Source organism: Malus sylvestris, chromosome 15, assembly GCF_916048215.2.
Source record: "Malus sylvestris chromosome 15, drMalSylv7.2, whole genome shotgun sequence".
NCBI lineage: Eukaryota > Viridiplantae > Streptophyta > Magnoliopsida > Rosales > Rosaceae > Malus > Malus sylvestris.
The window spans coordinates 38,487,316-38,514,027 of record NC_062274.1 but is presented as its reverse complement, the minus strand read 5'-3'; the positions used below and the strand labels follow the sequence as shown (position 1 = coordinate 38,514,027).

The following is a 26,712-nucleotide window of genomic DNA, read 5'->3' as shown; positions in this document are numbered from 1 at the left end:
TATGATTAAATTCAATGTTTCTGACTCTGTTAAGAATCCTAATGATGTTCATTCTTGTTTTCTCATAGATGTGATTAAAAATTTAGGGCAAGAACGTTCAGCCACACCAATCAAGAAGGATGTATCTAGAGCAACCATCGAAGAGGGAATTGGAGTGGAGCACAAGGAACAAGCTACTATCCTCAAAATACCTAATTTGGCCGAGAGCACCCCTAGTGAATTTGTTGGCAGTGCTGCTACTTTTGAGCCTTCCTCGCAGTATATTGGTGAGCCACCTATTCCAATTCCAATTCCCATTTCAACTAATAGGTTGTTACCTTCTTTGGTTCAGGTGCCCAATCAGATTCTTGATGGTGGGAGAGTTTACATTGACTTTAGGAAGCTCAACGCCACAATCAGGAATGATCACTATCCCCTTCCGTTCATAGATCCAATGCAAGGAAATTTAGAGGAGAATGTCGTGGAGGATGTACCCCTCCATGCCATGAATCCTAATGAAGTTTAAAATGAGGTATCGTCCGGGTGGAAGACGTTAAAGCAAGCACTTCTTAAGAGGCAACCCATGCGTTCAAATAAAGAAGACCTAGGAATCTCCGGCTCCACAACCAGATTTGTGTTTCTAAACTCTACTCTTTATTGCTTTTACTTTGCTATGATTGTTGTGATTGTTAGTTGTGTGGTTTGCTTGCTTGCGCGTTAGTTTATGTTTGAAACATTGAGGACAATGTTTGGTTTAAGTGTGGGGGGGGTAAACGAATGATTTTTCATTGATTTTCGTGGGGTTTTACCACCTAGCACCACTAGAATTGTTTCTCACTGTTTTTAAGTGTTTTAAGTGTGTTTTGAAGTGTTTTAATGTGTTTTGAAACAAAAATACGAAAATTTGAAAAAAAATTCGAAAAAATGTTTTGAAAAACCCAAAAAGAGTTGTTATTGTGTGTTTGTTTGTGTCTTAGGGTACCTTCCAACACAATGATGAGGATTTGGTTTCCAAGTAGATGACTGTTAAAGAAAATCACAAACACGGGTGGAAGTTTGATCAGCTCTTTAATTAATACTTGGTTGTAGTTGTCATTAACGAATTCACATGTAATCACAAAGGAAAAAATTCAGTTTTTGTAACATGCTTGAAGGAAGGAACTCAAACTAATGCTACAATCCTAAAAGACTTGAACCTATATGTTATTTGGAGTGTTATTAATCTGTGAATTCTTGTTTTCTAAAGTCATTGCATGATCTCATTATTTCTTTGCTTGGTTGCTACTTAGAATGCTTTTTCATCATTTCGGTTCCAAATACTAGAACTTATGCCCATTTCATTCAAAGCTTAAAATTGAGTGCATAACATATAACAAGATGAAGTTGTTTAGTTACCACCAGAGCCAAAAAGCCTTATTCCCTTGCATATGTATTGTAGGTTTAACCTCATTGAGCCTTATTTAGCCTATTTTCTTTGTTAGCCACATTATCCTTACCTAGCCTAGAATAGGACTATTCATACCCTTGTTCTTAAAGTATATTAGAGCACGACTTAGAGGGAATTCCTTTTGATCAACATTATGCAGAAAAACAAGTGTGGGGGAAGGTTATTTCCAAAGAAAAAAAAAGAAAAAAAAATTAACATGAAAAGTTGAGAAAGGAAAGGAAAAGAGTTCTAAATAAGTGAGAATGAACTCACAAGTATTGGTTGTTGAAGAAAGGGTCCAAAAGTTTGAATTCGGCCCTAAGTGTTTTGTGAATCTCCCATTTGTGTTTAAAGTTGGTTTCTGCAATCAAAAGTTGAATTTTAAGTGTTGATTTCATTACTTTGCTTACTATTACTTTAAGAACCTTTGTTTATCCTTGACCATTCTTTGTTAGCCAATACCTTAGCCCCATTACAACCCTTTGACTTGTATCTTGGTTGTTATGTATTTCAATATGTGGAGTTTGAAATAGGTATGAGCATATGGAATCCCTGGTTCTTGCTTCTAAGTAGTGGCATTCCATTCATAAGATTATATATACATGTATTAATAATTCCATAAAGTGCCTTCTTTGATTATAACATATGTGAGTGCTAGTCTACATGTTTACATCAATCTTATCACACATACCTAGTACAGAGAGTGTAGTCAGAAAATCTGTGTGAAAATAGAGAGTTTATCCAGTGAGGAATTGAGGGAATACTCTAAGGCATGTTACTACATTCAAAAGTTTGTTTTAATTGATTAAATGCAAGCTAGTGAGTGGTGACTGCGATTAAATGTGTGATCGAGGGTAAGGATAGCTAAAATCTATAGGAGTAGTGATTTTTAATGTGTCATGTTTCATTGGAAATCCCTGAGGCAAACGTTGGAACATTTAGGTATTATTTTGTTTGTTTCGTTTTGCTCGAGGACTAGCAAAAGCTAAGTGTGGGGGAATTTGATAGGAGCATATTTATGCGACTTAGTTAGCTTGTTTTCTTGTATTTTCATAGCTAGTTTTTGCTTATTAGAGTGTTTTAAGCTATTTTAGTGTGTTTTCAGGTTCAAATGACAAAGTTGGCAAGAAAGTCCAATTTGGAGCAATTTGGAGTAGTTTTGAGCCAAGAATTGATAGCATATGCATGCAGGAAGGTGGATGGATGTTTTTGAAGTTCAAGAGGCTAGGAATATACTGAAGAGATGAAGAAAATAAAGTCAAGACAAAGAAGATAAGGAATCAACTAAAAGGAAGGAACATTATCCAAAACCTTATCTTATCCAAACTGACCTTATCTTATCTTATCCTATCCTAATCTTATCCTACCTTAATTCCAGCTGCAAAGGGGAATCAATTTCACAATAAAGCACCTTTTATTCCTTTTCTTCTAGAAATCTGCCAGAACACCCTTTCTAGAAGTTTTGTGCCGAATTCCCTAGTCCTTTTTCCCCTAGGATTGTGTAATCCTTTTTCCTTCAGAAATTGTGCAAACCCTAGGCCTATAAATACATATTTATCACCACAATTTCGTAGACCACACACTCAAGAGCCAAAAAATCAGAAAACTACAATTGTGCCGCAGCTTTGCAAAGAATGAAGGAGATGAGACCCTTAGAGCCGTGCCTACCATTCAAGGCTTTGGATTGCTGGAACGTTTCTAGGTGTATTCTATCCTTAGTTTTAGTTCAATGTTTAAATTAGATTGGTTTTGTTTAATTGGGGACATGTGGAACTAATTTCATTTTAGCTAGAGGTGAATTCAAAGCTATGAACATATATGTGATATGAATTGATTACATCCAGTTATGATTCCATGAATCGTGAATGCAATTTACTTATCTATTTTATTAAGAACTTGTTCTTGTGTGTTGATTAAGGGTGCACATGTAACACCCAAACCCCAAATTATATGTATAATTTCGTTGTTCCCCAAAATGTTTACGAAATTATCAATTTAGTCCATATTCCTTTACCCAATTGAGCTGCCACGTGGCAGCACCCTATCAACCCTCATGTTCTCTCTCTATCTCCTACCTCGTAACCCCTTCTTTCTTCTCTATTTCTCTGCACACTCTCTCCCTCTGTCACTCGAAACCCTCACTGATCTCTCTTGTCCCCTTGCACTATGACCACACACCAACACTCACAGCTGCTTCTGCTTAAGAACAATCACCATCATCATCTCCTTTATGTTGTCTTTCTTTATCTCTCCCGTCACCACGCGACTTGACGAACCCAGAAAAATCTCCTATGAGAGTTCTTCGTTTTCTGGTTAGGCAAGCCTCATATTTCCTCATATTCTTCGTGGGTTGATGTTTGGATGTGATTATTGAAGTGATTCCATTCTGTTTACCAAGGTTTTAGCACGAAATCGACTCAGGTGTACTAAACCTATTTCAGGCAAAATCATGGGTGTCGAGGAGCTTTCCGTTCACCTTCAGTCGTTTCACGGCTAATGGAAGGTATAAATTGAAGGATAAATTTTGTCCTAGCTAAGAACAAGTATGAACATTTGAATACACATGCAAGCTATTAACACTTTAAAGTAGGCATGCATCCAAAAACAATTCATAAAACCCATGACTTTCAAAGCCTAGTATATGGTGAACCAAAATAAACTCTTTAACAACATTAAAGAGAAGTAAAGATTTAGTGATTCTTTACCCTTGAAGCTCATCCTTGATTACACAAGGGATTCACCCAAGTGGAGGGCCTTCAAGTCACCTCCAAGCTCCTTGAATCCTCCTTGTGTTTTCCTCCCTTTAGTGCTCCTTTGATGATTTGAGGAAAAAGGATTTGTTCTCCAAAACACCAAAAGCTTGATGTCTCTAAGTCTCTTCACCAAGGATGTATCTCGTGAAGATGATATGGATGACTAAGGAAAGAAGAGATTGCTAGATGTCCCTCCCCTTAGTGGCCGGCCTCCTTAGAAGAAAATGGAGAAAATGTTTCACCCAATTTCAACAAGAAGAACCCTCATTAGAAAATAGCTATAAAGTTGTATTTATAACCTTTTCTTTGGTGAGTGGCAAACTTGTAATTAAGCAAACTTTGCCCATCCACCCTAATGGCCGGCCATCCTTTGTTATTGGGCTAATTTGCCCATTTTGTTTTAGTTGTCATACAACTTAAACATAATGGGCCTTGTGGACCAAAACGCTTTTGGGCCCCGAAACCCAAAACCAACATATAAGCCCAATACGAACCTTTCGTATAATTAATTAACTAATTAATTAATCTTGACCATTCTTCAATTAAACCATTTAATTGCTTATCCATCTCATTTAATTTCTTCACATACATCCTTACTCGGTGTACGATCCATTAGGTTCTATTTAGCGAGGCAGTGGGCGATGTTACTCTTAACGATCGATTGTGAATTGAAACCACATTTCAATTCTCCCTTTTTGTTGATTAGTGTTTGCTAACCATTAGGGCTTCCACAAACCATGAGTGACGCCTAGCAGCATATCATGATTACCCAAGCTAAGTAGAATTGGTTGGAGAACCTATCCAGTTACAACTACAATGCAATACGGTCCTTCTCTAATACAATACTCTTAATCACATTGTTTAAGTGATAGTTTGTTTCATGTCTACTATCCAATGTGATACTTTCCTATATGATTCCCTTGAATATGATTTGGAACAAACTTCCTAAGTCATATTCATTTGCTTTGGCCAAAGACTTTAGAATCATATCTTAGAGTATTCTCCCTCCACCATGGAAGGTTAGAGATCCCTTGTTGTGCATTCATATGCCTACATGACTAGATAGCTTGACCCCAACAATGCCGTGGACACTCTAAAGGAATGCCGTTGACAGGATCAAAGATCAAGGACCTAATCATTAGACATCGATGATGCCTCAGGTCAAAGGACTACTTTGCATATTGCAACCTTAGAGTTCATACATGACATGTATGTTCGAACTCTCTTTTGATCGTCGTTCAGTGAACTCGAGTACTCTTTCGAGCACCTATGTGTTTGTCTTAGTGTCCAACACCAAATGACTTGAGACTAGTTATACTCACGATTGAGTCAACATAACATATACTAGCCTTAGCGGATTGTCAATGCCCAATTAGCAATCCTATGGCTAGGAACGTTTTAGGAATGAACATAAGAGAAAGGTCTCGATAATCTAACTCATTAGATCACTTATCTCTTAGAACAAATACATTCCTTGGATTCCCTTATTGCTTAAACACATGATACAATAAATAGTGATCAACAATAAGATTTGCCCTTCATTAAACATATAAAAGTTTAATACAATAAGTATTCCAAAAAGCTATTACATCAAATGAGTGGCTTTGTGGGCATACTTCCAACATAAATCTCTTCCACTCGTCTCACTTTTCAATTTGATACCTAGATCGGGGTTTAGGGTGAACGTTTGTTATTTGTTCTTAAGTCCCAAAGGGCCTTTAAGTCTTGTTTCAGTTAAAGGGCTTAAAGCCCAGCCCTCTTTGCAATAAGGCTTACGGGCCGTGTATATGTGTATGTGTGGGTTTGGGCCCAATGACACACCCCGACCCAGAAATCAGGACGTGCTGGCTGTCACGTGAGTGTGACATAACCAAAAGTGCAATATAAGCAAAAGATATAATAAATACAAAGGAACAAAAACCAGCTACTAACAGTAAAAACCAACTAGCGTGCTAGAGTGAGTTATATAGTAAAACACACAATTCAGAGCGTAGGTACTAGGTGCAGTCAAGTAGGACTATAATTAAATTACAACACCCGTAGGTGAGTCCTACATGCAGGGTGTTTGTCAGAATGCCGAAGAGAACCTCGTGAGCCACCAACTGCTAGCTAGAACCTGGAGGGGCGCAAAAACAAAATTGAGTGGGTCAGTAAAACCAAAGCTTTCCAAAACATTTCATTTAAAACATTTCTAACCCCTCACTGTAAAACCTGTATACTTTCCCAGAAAAATAGTATATAAACATATATATATCATCAAAAGCTCAAATCACAATCTTTCAACGCTTTTCAGAAAGAAGATGCCACGCCATGCCAAAATATAATATGAATGCATCAAAATAAATCAGGTGAAATAATAAATTAACCGGAGACCCTACAATGGTTCTGTACGGTTGATTCTATAGTTCAATATCCCATCCAACCGGAGTTACCCACTGTGACCTGTACGGCCCTGTCGGAGTCACCAACTGTGACCTGTATAGCACTACACTGCACATAAGTCGGAACTACCTATAGTAGTCTATACGACTATGATGGTGAAATAATACACTCTAGTGCTTCTCTCATCAATCATCTGCGCGTGTAATCTAAGGTCATCTACTAGTCGGAACCACCTCTAGTGGTCTGTATGACTAGCATGTCGGAACCCTCTCGGGGTCTGTACGACATGCACCTGCTTGGATCCAAGGTGAGCGTGCGGTGCGGTGAATAATATAAGCACTAACACCAAGGGTGCAGATTATGAGTTCTCAGCACAATTCACATTATCGATGATTCACATGATTAACATAAAACTCACCTGATACTCACCTGTGCGTCCACAACACCAATTCACGCATATATATGCATTAATATCAATTTGTAATATTCATAATATGCATGCATGGCAATTGAAAACATACTTTCATATAAATTCAATTTCTGGGAAAATTGATAGTATATAGGTATATACCACATCGACTTACTCGACGTCACGGACGTCGAGAAATTTTTAGAAAATTTTTTTGATGTGGCACGCGCCCCCATGGGCCAGGGCAGGCACGGGTACACACGCCCCCCACGCGCGTCTTCTTCCTTGGTTCGCCGGACTGTGTTTTCCGGTGGCCGGAAAACTGGGGATTTTTCAATCCCTTTGTTCTCCCTCATTTCTCAACCATTTTCTTCGTATTTTATATCAATTTGAAGCCCTCAACATGTAGAATCACAATAGACTAGTTTCAAGGTCTAAAATCCACTAGATTTTACCTGAGAAAGCTCGATAATCTGGCCAAATTTGAAAAACTCCGTTCTCAGTCCTCCGACGTCCAAATTATACCAACGAAGTACCCCGAAGCTCGTGAGGATCTCTTTAAGCTCACTATGAGCTTGAAATTCCCTGAAATGCAAGATTTTACGTGTGCATGAACAATGCACATTTTCGGGGTTAGGGTTTCACAACGATTCTGAGGGTTTTAACTTTCACAAATCACATATACGAACTCACAAGCTTACTAGGAGTTCAAACCTTACCTTAGAACCTTCGATCCGTGAAGAAATGGGAGGTTCCTAGCTTGTCCGTACAATTCAAGAGGGAGAGAGAAAGGAAGCCGTGAGGGAGGAGAGAGAGAGACACGGGGGAGGGAAAGGGGGAAGGAAGTGTGTGTGTGTGGTCCATCACAACCCCTCACCATCCATTTCTTTTTCCTAACTCCCTAACCACATAAATTACAAACCAACATTTTAATCCCACTTAATAATTTTATAAAAACTTATGAAATAAATGTATTTAGTCCAAAAGATATGTCACACATACACATACCTTAATACCCGTCAATGGTAATTTCGTCATTTTACGTCCCCGATATATAAAATCCCAGAACGGGCTGTGACAATCTCCCCTCCTTATAGAATTTCGTCCCCAAAATTCCTACGACCAAACAATCCGCTTAATACCCATAAAATAACCTTGGATACATCTCTCTCATTCGATCTTCTATTTCCCAACTAGCTTCTTCTACTGAATGGTTCCTCCACAATACTTTCACCAAGCTCACTGTCTTATTCCTTAGAACCTTATCCTTCCAATCCAGTATAATCACTAGTTCCTCATCATATGTCAAATCCGGATTAATCTCCAAAGTTTGAGGAGGAATTACATGTGAAGGATCTGAGACATAATGTCGAAGCATCGAGACATGAAACACATTATGTACCTTAGATAACTCCGGAGGCAATTCCAACCTGTAGGCAACTTCACCAACCCTCTCGGTGATCTCATAAGGTCCTATGTACCTAGGACTTAATTTGCCTTTCTTTCCAAATCGCACCACACCTCTCCAAGGTGATAATTTCAAAAATACAAAATCACCCACATTATACATTCTATCAGTGGCATGTCTATCCGCTAAGCTCTTCTATCGATCCTGGGCTGCTTTCAGGTTAGACTTAATCACCTGAATATTCTGAGTAGTCTCATCCACAATCTCTGGGCTTTCTAACACTCTTTCGCCAACCTCTAACCAACACAATGGTGTACGACAAGCTCTACCATAAAGTGCCTCAAATGGTGACATACCAATGCTCGAATGAAAACTATTATTATAGGCAAATTCCATCAAGTCTAGGCGGTCATGCCAAGAATCACCAAACTGTAACACTGAAGATCTCAACATATCCTCCAACGTCTGAATAGTCCTCTTTGATTGACCATCGGTTTGAGGATGATAAGCAGTGCTGTAAAGCAGTTTCGTACCAAGAGCTTCCTGAAAAGCTACCCAAAACTTAGAAGTAAATCTTGGATCTTGATCAGAAATAATATTCACTGGAACTCCATGATACTTCACAATCTTCGTGATGAACAACTTAGCCAATTTATTTAGGGGATACTTTTCCCTCACTGGAATGAAGTGTGATGACTTGGTAAGGCGATCCACAATCACCCAAACACCATCAAATCCATTTCGTGTACGAGGGAGCTTATACACGAAATCCATAGTTATATTTTCCCATTTCCACTGAGGAACAGGAAGTGATTGCATTCGCCCAAAAGGCTTCTTTCTTTCAGCTTTAACCTGCTGACAAACAATACACCTACTTACATAATCAGCAATTTCTCTCTTCATACCCGGCCAATAATAAAATGGTCGAATGGTATGGTACATCTTAGTTCCTCATGGGTGCATCGCATAAGCTGAACAATGTGCTTCATCCAAAATTTCTTTCTTTAATGCCTCATTATTCAGCACATACATTCTGTTCTCCTGCATAAGTATGCCATCTAATTCTCGAATTCTGAGGTCTTTCTTTTTCCCTTCATTTCTCAATTGAATAATTTCTTGAATTTCTTCATCAACCATTTGAGCTTCAAGCATACGATCAACCAAAACTGGCCTGACTTGGAAACTGGCAAGAAAAGTTTCTCTTCGATCTTCTAACTCCAACTTTACTCCAGTAACCCTCAATTCTGCAAGAAGAAGAACACGGCAAGCATACAAAGCATAGAGGCGACATTGAGGTTTCCTACTCAGTGCATCAGCTACTACATTAGCGCGACCTGGATGATACTCAATAGTGCAGTCATAATCACTTAACAATTCCATCTACTTTCGTTGACAAAGATTAAGGTCATGCTGAGTAAATAAATACTGAAGACTCTTATGATATGTGAAGATCTTACACTTCTCACCATAGAGATAATGCCTCCAAATCTTCAAAGCAAAAACAATGGCTGCCAATTCAAGATCGTGAGTAAGATAATTCCTTTCATGAATCTTCAACTGTCGAGAGGCATAGGCGATCACTCTATTATGCTGCATCAAAATGAAGGGAAATCTATGAGATTCATGTATGGGATTTCTAAATGACTATCATGCATATCCAAAACAATTTAGATATACGAAAGTAGCGGAAGCATTTATAACATATTATCAAAGCTATAGTCATGCAAATCCCCTTCAAGGTTCATAGGTTTATATATAATGCATCAAATAAAATTTTAGAGAAAAGAACAAAGTGAAGGTTTAGTCTTATACCTCTTGATCTAGACTTGAGACCAAGGATGGACCACCTCCAAGCCCTTTGTTCCTTGAACTCCTTGAGCCTAGCTTCCTTCCTTGCCTCCTCCACTTTGTTACAATGAGTGCTCCTAGGTTCTCTTCAAGTTCCCAAAGTAAGAAACCTCTAAAGATCCTCACCCACTAGTGTAGTGAGAAGGATGAAGGAATAACCAAAAGGGTGAAAGATTGTTAGCTAAATCACCCTCTTTGGTGGCCGGCCTTTGTAGTGATTTTAGAGAGATATTCTTTTGCCTCTTTGTTGTTTTAACCACACAAAAACCCTAATGAACAATATCTTATAAAGTTCCTTATATAGACAAAAGAAACCTAGTCAACACTTGACTAAATATCTCACCCTTTCCACCTTAAAGTGGCCGGCCTCTTTGTTGTTTGTTTGGGCTTTGGGCTTTTATTATTTCAAGTCATCCAATGCTTGAATAAAAGCCCAATGGGTTATGGGTTTAGGCCCAATGGGCCCAATTAAACCCGAACGTTTCTTAAGCCCAAAACGATCTTTATCGCTTTTATGATTTCTTTAGACTTTCTAAATTAATCACAACAATTAATTAATCCAATTAATTATTTCCATCATCCATTAGTTACTCACTACAATAGTGTATTGGTGAACAATCTTTTAGGTTCTAATTAGCAAGGCAGTGAGGTGATTGGCACCAATCCAATTTAATTCAATCACTTAGTGAATTGAAACTTCATTTCAATTCACCTTTCTTCTTTGATGAGTACATTTAATCATCTAGAAGAACTCACAAGCTATGAGTGACATCTAACCATATGTCATAGCTACCCAAGCTAATGTAGAAGTTTATTCGGAGAACCTATTCAGTTGGAATTACAATGTAATTCGATCCTTCTCTAATACAATACTCTCAATCACATCATTAAGGTATGGATATATTATGTCAAACCCCTAATGTGATTATTCCATCTTATATGATTCAATTGAGTCGTATAGGAACGCTTTCCTTTATTACGCTCGATACTTCGGCCGAAGATTCCCGAATCATATCTTAGAGTATTCTTCCTCTCTTATCGAGGATTAGAGATTCCTTGTTGCGCATACACTTGCCTTCATGACTAAGTGGCTTAACCCCAATTATGCCGTGGACACCCTCGAATGGGGAGACTTTGACATAATCAAAGATTAAGTACTTAACCACAAGACAACGACGATGCCTCAGGTCTAAGGATTACTTACATCTTTCCAACCATTAGAGTTACTTGCTTGACATGTGAGTAGACCTTCATGCAAGTACTCTCGTTCGATTGTGTTCAGTGAACTCATTCCCCTAATAAGCACCTACATACTTATCTTAGTGTCACAACACGAATGGGATGAGACTTTCCATCTTTCCAATTGAAGCAGACACAGTATGTACCGGTCTACGCATTGTCAGTATCCCTCCGACAATCCAACGACCAGGAACCTTTTTGGACATTTGGTTATGTGAAGAAGGTCTCTGTAGTCTAACATCATTAGATTACTTCTTCAATCGATCCACTGTCCATGGATACACTATTTAGGACATATATCGTTTATTGAGATAGTCCTAATTCGTGTCTTTGCCATTTGATGTATAAGAATCATCTATACATCGATTAATTTGTCCTGAAAGGTTTCTTCCAAAGATTGACTTTCAGGGCATATTTCCAACAATCTCCCACTTGCACTAAAGTCAATCACTAGTGTATCTTATACATCTTGTCGAGAGAGTTTATGCTCGTAGGTTAACTTGGTTATGTATTAATCTCTTTTATATTTAAAAGGGATTTACTTATCAAATGTTTCCAAAACATTTGATGATGTCTCTTTATTGTGTTCGAATACTTTGATGAGACCTTGATTCCATGGCTTAAGCTATCGCCCCATTACATCGTAGTACTCTACTAACGACCTTATGGTTTGGATTCAATCATTGGTTCTAAAAGAACCCTTCCATTCAAAACACCTTTTGAAGCAGTTTCTAAAACTATATATCGACATATATTTCGTTTGTATACTTTATACAAGCTTTGCTCTAACCTTGAGACCATTGCAGTACAATACTAACAATTCATTCATATGATTAGTACTTCATCCATTATGAAGTTCCATTTGTTAAAATGGCTTATTTTCACTTTGGTTAACAACCTAAGTGAATGCACGCTTCCAGAGTCCCACTCTGATGTTTCTTTCTTAAAGGCAATAATACTCTATCAGTTGCTTTGGTTCTGATCCTGGGATATAGTAATATCTTAAAGTGATAAACTCAGTGGTTTCTTCACCTTTGGATATCTACTTCACAAGTCAATACATGTGTCCCTTTTGTGATTTTATGACACATTCATTATAAGGGTTATGAAAGTGATTTCCTATCACATAGGAAAATGCTTTCTTAAATCTTCAACATTTGAGATTTAATTCCCATATAACATTATTTGAGATAGCCTTGCTATATCAGTAAGTCCAATTTCAAGTCTATACTTCAAAATTGACCGTGTCATGTTTTGTCATTTTTCGAGTAACATCTATGTTTCATCAAGTCTATCAAATAGACTTTATTCACATCTTGTTGCTCAAATTATGACATCACTCCCACTGGCCTTGTTGTAACTTAGTATTCATTCAAAATTAACAATTATATTTTCTTGATTTGAATGCATATTGCTCCCACTAATTTAAATGAATCATACATAAAAGAATTCCTTCTCAAGCAATTCCATGAAATGTGTGACTTGCTTTATCAAATCTATTCATTTAAATTATATGGTGTCATACACCATACTTCAAGTTTTAGTCATACTAAGACCTTTAATGTAGTCATATAAGAATTATCTAAGTCTTTAGTGGAAGCATGGCTCCTACTAAGGATATAGAAACTCAACCATTCCTTCTAGGTGGTTGATATAATTCATTATCAAAACTACATAGAGCAATATCGTTACATGAGATGTTGAATTTGGATTGTCTTGTTGTTAAACCATATGTTGTGACTCATTTTGAAACTTATTCCCTTTTGTTTCATCAACTTGTCCATATGCTTTGTTATTAGCATGTTCTCATAAAAGAGAATGATGGACAACTCCCAACATATAACCATTTTATGCTAGGTTGACGAAACCAACATTCAAAGACTATTCTTTAAATGTTACACAACATAGAATTTTAACGTTTGAAGAGCTTGAGTCCTTTTAACAATTAAAATTACAAACTCTTAATAATAGTCAAGTACTATTATTCTTTAGACAACTATAAACCAATCACATTCAAGTTTATATCCATTTTCACACCTCCCACTATTTCTCATGACTTTAATGAGAAATCATTTTATACATTCAAAAATGTATAAAAGTGGATTATATTGGTAGAAGACATTGTGTAGTAGCTTTGAAACATTTCAAGCTTTATTTGTTTCAATCTTCACTAAGTTTAATGTCTTGTTATTTAAGTGACTAAAGTCTTTAAACCTTTTATAGATTTAGACACTTCTTTCTTGGTTTAATTACTAACACATTTGACATTTTAAAACAATTTTAAGAATGCCCAATTAATTGTTCAAAACTACTAATTGAATCAAGAGTGATCTTGATCATTGTGTTTCAAGAGATAACCAAATAAGAAACGTTTTTCTTATTACTTATATCATTATAATGTGATCTTCCTTTTCTTCAAGAAAGGATTCTCTAGACTTTTGTCAATTCATATAGAACTCATAAGTAGACAAATGGAACCAAATCTAAAGATTCATTGTATCCTTTTATGTCCTACATGTGAGATCTATCCATAATTGATAAATCTAAAGTTTGGTTTATCACATTACAATTAAGTGATATAACTCTTGTATCTCATCTAGGATACAACAAGACAATTTTCAATTCATAACACTACTTTAAGGAAATAGTATATTAGAAAGGCATACTTCACATTACATTAATATGATAGTTCAAACATTCATAATGTTTAATACAAAAAGTATTAGCTCTATACATTTAGAGACTAATATAAATACCTTTATACATTTAGGCACTATATAGTGGTCTTCCATCACATGAAGCCACATAATAAGTTCTTATCAAAATAAGAAAGTTTAAAGACAATCTTTAATGCCTAACAAACTTCCTAAGTAGTGAGCAAAAAAAAAAACACAGTGGCCGAACCCTTCACCACATTTTCTTTGCTTGTTCTTCTTCTACTTGGCTTCTCCACCTATATACAATTATACAAGTGATTAGCTCTTTATATCAAATATAAATATTTAGAAGATCTAACATTTAGAATTGAAGATAAGGACATAAACCATACCTTGTGGCTTGTCCTTAAGACTTGCAAGGTATAACTTGCAATTCCTTCTCCAATGCCCCTCATTTCCACAGTGGTGGCAAGTCCCTTTGGGCTCCTTTGCCTTCTTTTTCCTCACTCCTCCTTTCGGCTTAGGAGTGGGTGACTTCTTCTCCTTCCCTTTGCCTTTGCCTTGCGGCATGGCCTTGGAAGAGGATGGCTTGTTGTAGGCTACTGCAGCAGTCCCTACACCGCTCTCTTTCTTCATAGTCTTCTCAGCAGTTACTAACATGTTTAGTAACTCAGAGAGAGTACTATCCATTTTATTCATATTGTAGTTCATTACAAACTGAGCAAATGAATCAGAAAGAGAAGCCAATACGAAGTCTTGGGCCAATTCCCCGTCAAGTGGAGTACCAAGGTTCTCCAATTGTTCAATGAATCCTATCATCTTCAGTACATGTTGGTGTACTGGAGCCCCCTTGACCATCTTGGTCTTTACAAGTTCACAAACAGTGCTAAAGCGACGGTTGCGCGTCCCTTCGCCATATAACTCCGTAAGATGGAGTATTATGGAAAATGCACTATCCATGCCCTCGTGCTGTCTCTGTAGCTGGAAGCCAACAGATAGCACTTGGCTTGTATATCATCCTCAACGTGCTTGTCATACTTAGCACGTTCATCCTCAGTAGCCTCAGGGCTGAGAGGTATGTAAGGTGGAGGCTTATCTAGTACGTAAACAATCTTCTCCAATGTTAGGAGAATCTTGACATTACGATACCATGATGGGAAATTATGCCCCTCTAGGCAATGTTTGTCGAGTATTTTCGCGAGTGTGCTTCCAACCATATCTATATACATAAACAAATAAAATAATTAGATTGATTGTTGTTTAAGTCAAACGATTCGGGTCTTTAAACCGAATGACACCACCCACCATTTTTGGCAAATTCCATATCCCCCATAATGGAATCCGGGAGATTTCAAAGAAAGCTCCTAGCGGGTTATGGGAGGCTCACTATTACCAAGCCCACCTCACGATGATACGATGTCGGCTAGCAACAATAATAATGAGAGGGTACAATTACCCATTCACAACAACCTCTTGTGATTACCCATCCTTTTGGCCTCTAGAAAACAATACCTCACGATGATACGATGTTGGCATTATGTTTCTTAGTTAAGTTCTTTCCCACCATGCCGGTTTAGCTAGGGGTTCAAGCATGACCTCACGATGATACGATGTTGGCCATACTCGTTGCCTACCTTAACCTCATCAAATGTTTTAAATAAAATCCTCCTGAATATAAGCATGCACTTTGTCACTTCCCCATGATAGGGTGAAGGCGGTGTACAAGTCATAAACGCTTGGAGCCTACCACGGTGGAAGGCCACGAAAAAGTGTTCTAAGCACTCTTACGCTTTCAACTTAATATTTGTTTGGTTGAGGGATTTTAAGGTCTCATCAATTTTATATATTTAATCACAATCAAATAAATAATGTCCTATTACAACTACTAGTCCAAAGTTAATGAAATTAGTAGCATATAATATCCCCACTATTCGTTTTCATAAAACAAATCAATATCAAAACATTTTTCAAAATATTGGAGATATATATAACTACTAATTGTATTCATTATAATTTAGTAGCGTATGATACTCCCACTATTTGTTTTGAGAAAAACAAATCAATATCAAAAACGAATTTTTCAAATATTGGAAGTAACTACTACTACTAAGGTTTTTGCATTCCTTTGAAATTGGACTTTATAGTTATCTTAGGCTCTTGGATGACCATGGACTTATTAGGTTATTGCAACAACGAGCCACCATTGTTGAATATAAACTCGGGGAGGTTGTGTCAATTTAATTACGTGCTTATCAATCCAATTAAAACCATTTTCATTGAGCCATTAGAAATGAAAGACAATCATTCATTGCTAATTTGGGCATTGGACCCTTTTAATCTTTAATCTCATGTCAAAACCCTCTTTTAGTTATGTCTCCTTTACCAATAGTTAAATAAACTCTAGTCTAGCACTAGAGGGAATCCACTAACGAATAGAGATTAAGAATTACAAACCGATTTGTACAAATTCCTATAAATTACATATACTAAAAGGGGAGAGAAAGATTAACGTCAAACGTGACAAGGTCCAATTAAACAGTAATTAAAACACATTCCCAAGGTTCAAACAATTTGATTTTAGCGCCTTATCATATAGCTCAATTATCGTTTAAGGCATAAGTCCAAAGTCATCCATTTCATAACTACTTAAACACATTTAAATAATTAAATGGAATGCAACATAAACATTTAGATTTAGTGCATATGGGCATAATAGTAATATGAGTTTAAACAACTAAGAAAATTAAAATCAAATATTTTAACTTTCTAGTTAGTAGGGGCTTAAATGCAAATATGAAAAAGTTAGGGGTCAAACCGTAAATACTCAAAAGTATAAAATATCTTTTTCAATATTACAAAAAGCCCCACAAGTGGATAAATCCACTAGGGGAGGCCGGCCACTTAATGGGGGAATGGGAAGTCTCACCCACATGCATAAATTCAATGCAAAGTAGAAAAAATCAAAATTTTGCTTGTCACTTGGTTTTGGCATTAAAACTTAGGTGAAAAGGTTTGATGGAAATCTCCTAGTCAAGTCTAGGGTTTAATAAACTTATTATATGGTTATGGATGGTAAGAATATCATCCAAAACCACAAAATAATACAAGAAAATTAATTAAAACCATTTTCACCAAAAACCAAACTATGAACACCAAGAACAAAACCATGAACACTTTTTCAAGATTTATGTATTCTTGGTGATTTTTCAAACCCAAAAACAAAAGTGACAAGGGTTCTACTTCTAGCTTTAAAATGATGTGTGAGTGTCTTACAATAAAACACAAACACATACACAAAAACCCCCAAATCCCAAATTTTTGTTCATGACTTATTCTTCATTCATGCATACAAAACAACTTTTACATGCATATCTTTTCAACTCTTGATTTATATTTTTCAACCATTGAAAAACAAAAGATAAACATACTTTTAAATGAAGAAATAATATGTCATACTAGTTCTAAACTCATTTTTCATTCATGCATACAAAACACTTTTGCATACATATCTTTCTCAACTTTTGACTAACATTTTTCAACTATTGAAAAACAAAAGATAAACATACTTTGAATGAAACAATAATATGTCATACATAACATTAATACCCATATGCATAAATTCCAAAAGGACATATTATACATAAACCTTTGGCTCTGATACCACTTGAAGGGAAATCTATGAGATTCATGTATGGGATTTCTAAATGACTATCATGCATATCCAAAACAATTTAGATATACGAAAGCAGCGGAAGCATTTATAACATATTATCAAAGCTATAGTCATGCAAATCCCCTTCAAGGTTCATAGGTTTATATATAATGCATCAAATAAAATTTTAGAGAAAAGAACAAAGTGAAGGTTTAGTCTTATACCTCTTGATCTAGACTTGAGACCAAGGATGGACCACCTCCAAGCCCTTTGTTCCTTGAACTCCTTGAGCCTAGCTTCCTTCCTTGCCTCCTCCACTTTGTTACAATGAGTGCTCCTAGGTTCTCTTCAAGTTCCCAAAGTAGGAAACCTCTAAAGATCTTCACCCACTAGTGTAGTGAGAAGGATGAAGGAATAACCAAAAGGGTGAAAGATTGTTAGCTAAATCACCCTCTTTGGTGGCCGGCCTTTGTAGTGATTTTAGAGAGATATTCTTTTGCCTCTTTGTTGTTTTAACCACACAAAAACCCTAATGAACAATATCTTATAAAGTTCCTTATATAGACAAAAGAAACCTAGTCAACACTTGACTAAATATCTCACCATTTCCACCTTAAAGTGGCCGGCCTCTTTGTTGTTTGTTTGGGCTTTGGGCTTTTATTATTTCAAGTCATCCAATGCTTGAATAAAAGCCCAATGGGTTTAGGCCCAATGGGCCCAATTAAACCCGAACGTTTCTTAAGCCCAAAACGATCTTTATCGCTTTTATGATTTCTTTAGACTTTCTAAATTAATCACAACAATTAATTAATCCAATTAATTATTTCCATCATCCATTAGTTACTCACAACAATAGTGTATTGGTGAACAATCTTTTAGGTTCTAATTAGCAAGGCAGTGAGGTGATTGGCACCAATCCAATTTAATTCAATCACTTAGTGAATTGAAACTTCATTTCAATTCACCTTTCTTCTTTGATGAGTACATTTAATCATCTAGAAGAACTCACAAGCTATGAGTAACATCTAACCATATGTCATAGCTACCCAAGCTAATGTAGAAGTTTATTCGGAGAACCTATTCAGTTGGAATTACAATGTAATTCGATCCTTCTCTAATACAATACTCTCAATCACATCATTAGGGTATGGATATATTATGTCAAACCCCTAATGTGATTATTCCTTCTTATATGATTCAATTGAGTCGTATAGGAACGCTTTCCTTTATTATGCTCGATACTTCGGCCGAAGATTCCCGAATCATATCTTAGAGTATTCTTCCTCTCTTATCGAGGATTAGAGATTCCTTGTTAGGCATACACTTGCCTTCATGACTAAGTGGCTTAACCCCAATTATGCCGTGGACACCCTCGAATGGGGAGACTTTGACATAATCAAAGATTAAGTACTTAACCACAAGACAACGACGATGCCTCAGGTCTAAGGATTACTTACATCTTTCCAACCATTAGAGTTACTTGTTTGACATGTGAGTAGACCTCCATGCAAGTACTCTCGTTTGATTGTGTTCAGTGAACTCATTCTCCTAATGAGCACCTACATACTTGTCTTAGTGTCACAACACGAATGGGATGAGACTTTCCATCCTTCCAATTGAAGCAGACACAGTATGTACCGGTCTACGCATTGTCAGTATCCCTTTGACAATCCAACGACCAAGAACCTTTTTGGACATTTGGTTATGTGAAGAAGGTCTCTGTAGTCTAACATCATTAGATTACTTCTTCAATCGATCCACTGTCCATGGATACACTATTTAGGACATATATCGTTTATTGAGATAGTCCTAATTCGTGTCTTTGCCATTTGATGTATAAGAATCATCTATACATCGATTCATTTGTCCTGAAAGGTTTCTTCTAAAGATTGACTTTCAGGGCATATTTCCAACACAAAACACATCCCAAACCATTCAAAGAGGCATCACTGTAAATTTCAAAGTTACCACTATCATCAAGAAGTACCAATATGGAGCATGAGTGAGACAATATTTCAATTGCTGGAACTTTGCTCACAATTCTCATCCCACTCAAACTTAACATCCTTCCTGGTTAACTTCGTTAATGGCAAAGCAATCATAGAAAAATCTTGAACAAATCGTCGATAATAACCTGTTAGACCAAGAAAACTCCGTACCTCAGTGACGGTTCGCGGTTGTTCCCAATTTTCCACTGCTGCTATCTTTTGAGGATCTACTTGAATTCTTTGTGCCAACACTACATGCCCCAAAAATGCCACTTCATTTAACTAAAACTGACATTTACTGAACTTGGCATACAACTGGTGCTCCCTCAATTTCTTTAATACCAAGTTAAGATGTCGAATATGATCTACTTCAGACTTAGAGTATACCAGATTATCATCGATAAAAACAATAACAAATTTATCAAGATATTGCTGGAATACATCATTCATTAACCTCATGAAAGCTGCAGGTGCATTAGTCAATCCAAATGGCATAACCAGAAATTCATAATGTCCGTAACGGGTCCTGAAAGCCGTCTTAGGTACATCTTCATCTTTAATCTTCAACTGATAATAACCAGATCTCAAATCAATCTTAGAGAACACACACGCACCTTTCAGCTGATCAAACAAATCATCGATGCGAGGCAATGGATAACGGTTTTTAATCGTCACCTGATTCAATTGCCTATAATCGATGCATAATCTCAGGGTCCCATCTTTCTTTCTTACAAATAATACCGGAGCTCCCCAAGGTGACGTACTAGGTTGAATGAAACCTTTATCAAGTAATTCTTCTAACTGAATTTTCAACTCTCTCAGTTCAGCTGAAGCCATTCTATAAGGAGTTAAAGATATAGGATCTGTACCTGGAAGCAAATCAATAGAAAATTCCACATCTCTGTCTGGCGGCAATCCTGGCAACTCATCTGGAAATACATCAGGATAGTGCCTAACTACTCCAACTTCCTCTACACTGCTAGGAACAACATCATTTAATACCACATGGGCTAAGTATCCTTGACAACCCTTCGATAATAACTTTTTTGCTCTCATGGCAGAAATAACACCATGTCTCACCCCACTTCTTTCACCCACAAAAGTAACCTCTGGTAATCTAGGACGATAAAAGGTAACAGATTTCCCGTAACAATCAATATGGGCACGATTATAATGCAACCAATCTGCCCCTAGAATCACATCAAAATCCACAATATCTAACGGGATAAGATTAGCTGGCATAACTACACCCTCTACCATCACTGGACATCCAAGATAGACACTATCAACATAACATGTATCCCCTCTAGGCATGGCAAACTCTAAATCAAATCCTAGAGGCGAAGTGTGAGGTTGAGTCATTTGAGCAAACGTATGAGAAATCACAGAATGTGTCTCACCACAATCAATCAAAACCCTAGCAAAATGACGAAGAATATTTAATGTACCCATGATCAAAGCTGGATGGTTCTGAGCATCTTGCAGTGATATGTGATTAACACGTCCCTGAGTTTGCTGTCGTCCACGACGACCTCTGTTACCTTGGTTATCTCGCCCCTGAGAAGTATGTCCATGTCATGACTGATAAGACTGCCTAGATGATCCTGCACCACTGCCCGCAACCTCTCCCTGTCGGGGCTGACCTCCCTGGTGCCATTGAGATCCACTAGCTGGCATGGAAGAATAAGAAGGATAACCCCTAGGGTCTTGGGAATACCCACTATGAGAATAAGGATCTAGGGAATACTGATACTGTCCTGGAGCATAAGGAGCAGCATCACCTTGGCAGTGGTAAGCACCACCACGACCCATCTGACCATAACTGCCTGAACCAAAGCTCTGCTGAGTCGGTGCTGGAGGTGGCATAACAGGCTGCTGAGGCCTCTGCTGACTCTGGGGACATTGTGCTGCTCTATGTCACGTTTGTCCACAAGTGTAGCACACCCCACTATTCCTCATACACTCTCCATGATGTCTGAAGTTACAACGGCGGCACAACGGGGCATCAGAACCACCAGCACCACTAAAATCTCTCTGTCTCTGAAATCTAGGCCCGCCAGCAAATCTTCCACCTCTCCTCGGGCCTGTGACACTAAATCTTCCACTGGAAGAACTCGAACTCGCTCCACTTTTCTTAAAATTCTGTGTCTTACGGGGTCCCTGAGTGGAGATACCCTTGCCCTTATCATCTTTCTTCTGACCATCATTCTTGTCCTCATCATCCTCACTGTCACTAGGAAGGTTGTCGAAATCCTCCATCCGAACCAAGATCTCGAAAACTCATGATAATCATTGCAAGGAAGTGCATTAGCAAAAGTCCGCCATTTCCTCTTAGTTCCCAGCTTAAAACGGCGAAGCATCTCTACCTGATTACCAGCTGTATCAGGATCATAACGAGACAAGTCTGTAAACTTCCTGTAATACTCATGTGCTAACATATTCTTTTGCTTCAATCGAGTGAACTCCTGCTTTTTGCGATCAATGTACTCCGGAGGGACAAATCTTTTCTTAAAATGTTCCTTGAATACTTCCCAATCAGCTGCCATCTCAGGGGACATAAACTGAGTTTGATTTTTCCACCAACCTGCAAGCTCTCATCCCAAAAACCAAGTAGTGGTCTCAACCCATCTATTAGCAGGAAAATTTCCTTGACTCTGCATCACCTGAAAAGTCATCTCAATATGGTCTAGCCATTTTTCTGCCCCTTCATGACCTTCATTACCCATGAAACGATCCAATTTCAGATTATACATAGTCTCCAGGGGTGTCTTCTGAGGAGGAGGATGAGAGCGGATTTCATTCTGAAAGGCCTGGGCCATCGCTTCCCCTAACTGAGTTACATCAGGGAAATTAGGTTCAAAAGCACGGCGTGACTCCCTACGAGGTGGCATAATTCTGACAGAAAACATCAAAAGATCATTAGAGCATCAGCAATTATACAGGACTGCAACCTAGGCCCTGATAAGAAACTGACACACCCCGACCCAGAAATCAGGGCGTGCTGGCCGTCACGTGAGTGTGACGTAACCAAAAGTGCGATACGGAAGCAAAGGATATAATAAATATGAAGGAATAAAAACCAACTACTAACAATAAAAACCAACTAGCGTGCTAGAGTGAGTTATATAGTAAAACACACAATTCAGAGCGTAGGTACTAGGTGCAGTCAAGTAGGACTATAATTAAATTACAACACCCGTAGGTGAGTCCTACACGCAGGGTGTCTGTCAGAATGCCGAAGAGAACCTCGTGAGCCACCAACTGCTAGCTAGAACCCGGAGGGGCGTAAAAACAAAATTGAGTGGGTCAGTAAAACCAAAGCTTTCCAAAACATTTCATTTAAAACATTTCTAACCCCTCACTGTAAAACCTATATACTTTCCCAGAAAAATAGTATATAAACATATATATATCATCAAAATCTCAAATCACAATCCTTCAACGCTTTTCAGAAAGAAGATGCCACGCCATGCCAAAATATAATATGAATGCATCAATATAAATCAGGTGAAATAATAAATCAACCGGAGACCCTACAATGGTCCTGTACAACTGATTCTATAGCTCAATATCCCATCCAGCCGGAGTCACCCACTGTGACCTGTATGGCCCTGCCGGAGTCACCAACTGTGACCTGTACGGTACTTCACTGCACATAAGTCGGAACTACCTATAGTAGTCTATACGACTATGATGGTGAAATAATACGCTCTAGTGCTTCTCTCATCAATCATCTGCGCGCGTAATCTAAAGTCACCTACTAGTCGGAACCACCTTTAGTGGTCTGTACGACTAGCATATCGGAACCCTCTCGGGGTCTGTAGGACATGCACCTACTTGGATCCAAGGTGAACGTGCGGTGCGGTGAATAATATAAGCACTAACACCAAGGGTGCATATTATGAGTTCTCAACACAATTCACGTTATCGATGATTCATATGATTAACATAAAACTCACATGATACTCACCTGTGCGTCCACAACACCAATTCACACATATATATGCATTAATATCAATTTGTAATATTCATAATATGCATGCATGGCAATTGAAAACATACTTTCATATATATTCAATTTCTGGGAAAATTGATAGTATATAGGTATATACGAAAACAAAACTGCCCACTCACTGGTAAGTCGATGGGTCGTAGCCCCCGTGACGTCCCTGGATGCGCTCGTCCTCGGGATAGGTGTCACCTATATGCGAAACAACTATAAAAACGTTAATTAATGCACATAACCGACAATTCGAAATAACTTCTCATACGGTGCTCAATTTGGGTATATGAATATACCACATAGACCTACTCGACGTCACGGACGTCGATAAATTGTTAGAAAAATTTTTTGACGTGGCACGCGCCCCCACGCACCAGGGCAGGCACAGGTACACGCGCCCCCCACGTGCGTCCTCTTTCTTGGTTCGCCGGACTGTGTTTTCCGATGGCCGGAAAACTGGGGTGTTTTTCAATCCCCTTGTTCTCCCTCATTTCTCAACCGTTTTCTTCGTATTTTATATCAATTTGAAGCCCTCAACATGTAGAATCACGATAGACTAGTTTCAAGGTCTAAAATCCACTAGATTTTACCTGACAAAGCTCGATAATCCGGCCAAATTTGAAAAACTCCGTTCTCAGTCCTCCGACGTCCAAATTCTACCAACGAAGTACCCCGAAGCTCGTGAGGATCTCTTTAAGCTCACTGTGAGCTTGAAATTCCCTAAAATGCAAGATTTTACGTGTGCATGACCAGTGCACATTTTCGGGGTTAGGGTTTCACGACGATTCTGAGGGTTTTAACTTCCACAAATCACATATACGAACTCACAAGGTTACTAGGAGTTCAAATCTTACCTTAGAACCTTTGATCCGTGAAGAAATGGGAGGTTCCTAGCTTGTCCGTACAATTCAAGAGGGAGAGAGAGAGGAAGCCGTGAGGGAGGAAAGAGAGAGACACGGGGGAGGGAGAGAGGGAAGGATGTGTGTGTGTGTGGTCCATCACAACCCCTCACCATCCATTTCTTTTTCCTAACTCCCTAACGACATAAATTACAAACCAACATTTTAATCCCACTTAATAATTTTATAAAAACTTATGAAATAAATGTATTTAGTCCAAAAGATATGTCACACATACACATACCTTAATACCCGTCAAGGGTAATTTCGTCATTTTACGTCCCCGATATATAAAATCCCGGAACAGGCTGTGACACCCATGCCCAGACAACCCTAAACCCATCCAACCCAAAACCCATTTTCTTTTATTTATTTTATTTTAATTGTTTTAAAAACCAAACAGGCCTTTGGGCTGTTTTTGTTAAGGGTTTAATGCCCAAACCCTAAACCCAATTAGCCTAACCCTAAAGCCTTAAACCCATTTCCTTTTTAAACCCTTGGGCCCAACCCAGATCTAAACCTTAAGCCCATACTCAGTTGACCTTTGACCGTTTAGCGTTGACTTTGACTTTGACTTTGACCGGTCCACGGTCAACGTTGACTTTTAGAGTTGACTTTTCGGGGTTTCGTCTAGGACATCTCCTAGGCTAAATTCGACGTCCTAGACCCGTTTTTGAAGTCTGTTTTCCCAAATTCAAAAGTTTGAATAGAGTTTAACTAAGGTACCCCCTTTATGTGATTAGGTGGAATTATTGGCGGTGATTCCGTTATTCCTTTTTGGTACAGCTTGGCACCATCAGTGTACGGTGAGTGGACCCCTTCTAAAATTACATGATTTTATAGTTCAATTGCATAAATGAATAGCATGCCTTACGAGTTTATGATTTGATTTTATGTTAAGCATGTTTATTGAATATGTTGATTTTCATCTCATGCTTTTGGTGAGGAATTAATTGTTGGTTTTGAGCTATATTTTTAATATATAGTATTTTCTATAAAAAATAACCATGAACTGGTAGACTATCTGATGGATGACGATAGGATGCTGGAACATGTTTTCAAAACCCCTCTTTATAGTATAGACGATGGATGACTTTATATTATGAAGTGGTTATTTTTTAGAGGCGTAACTATTTGTGCGTACCTAGTGGACACTATGCCACCTGGGGCGAGGATCTGGTGTTGGTAGATAGGCCGGGAGAAATAATCCCTAGCTACGGGCTAAGGGACACGGAGCAAGGATTGGGCCGGGAGTTGGTAATCTCTGGCTACGGGCACAGAGACCACGTTGCTGGCATAGGGCCAGGAGATAGGTTAATTCAGTGATCTTACTGGTGGCACACCGCGATTACGAGACGATTTGTGAGACTATTGATGTTTTGGTTTCCGCGATATATCTTTTGAGATGTTTATGGCATGCTAGGGTTTTCAGAGAAACCTATCATTTATTATGCTATTAGTTTTCATTATTAAAACCTTGGGGTTAGTATGTTCATAACTATTTTTGTATTATGTATGTATATAAACTTGGTCCACTCACCCTTGTTTTGTGCCCCCTTTCAGGATTTAGAATCGAGGCATACGATCTCGATGTCAACGCTTTCGCATTGGCATATTCAAGTCCTCTCGGTGTAGGACCCACATCCTTTTATTTATTAAATTTTACATTAATTCTTTTAGAACTCTAGTTAGTTGTATGCTCTGAACACGTTCCTAAATTATTAATTCATTGTATTTTAAATTCATAACCCTTATTTATTTCTTATTCTGAGCTTTTGTATCAATTAATGGCTTTCGTCACCCTCGGGTGTCAGCAAGCACATGTCTATCCTGGTATTCGGGGAATATCAGGTTCGGGGCGTGTCAGATTGTTATCAAAGTGTGGTTTGTTCAGAGCATACTTATGATTCTCTTCTATTCTCGTGAAGTGTCGGTTTTGACATCATTTGGATGTCAGGACTTCTGGATTTGGTGCCATTCGGCGCAGTTGTGCAAACCTTTCTCTGTTTGAATCATCGCCTTCTGGTTGAAATATATGTAGGTGCATACACATGAGTTACAACTACAAA

General features: G+C 38.0%; 1 long non-coding RNA gene across 1 annotated transcript; it reads right to left on the bottom strand.

Moving 5' to 3' along the window:
* Positions 1–6,866: 6,866 nt before the first annotated feature.
* Positions 6,867–24,953, bottom strand: LOC126602737 (uncharacterized). The gene is made up of 4 exons (XR_007616175.1): positions 24,599–24,953; positions 24,335–24,464; positions 23,712–23,942; positions 6,867–6,958 (listed from the first exon to the last, which is right to left on the bottom strand). It is a non-coding gene; the product is annotated as an uncharacterized LOC126602737 (long non-coding RNA).
* Positions 24,954–26,712: the final 1,759 nt, after the last annotated feature.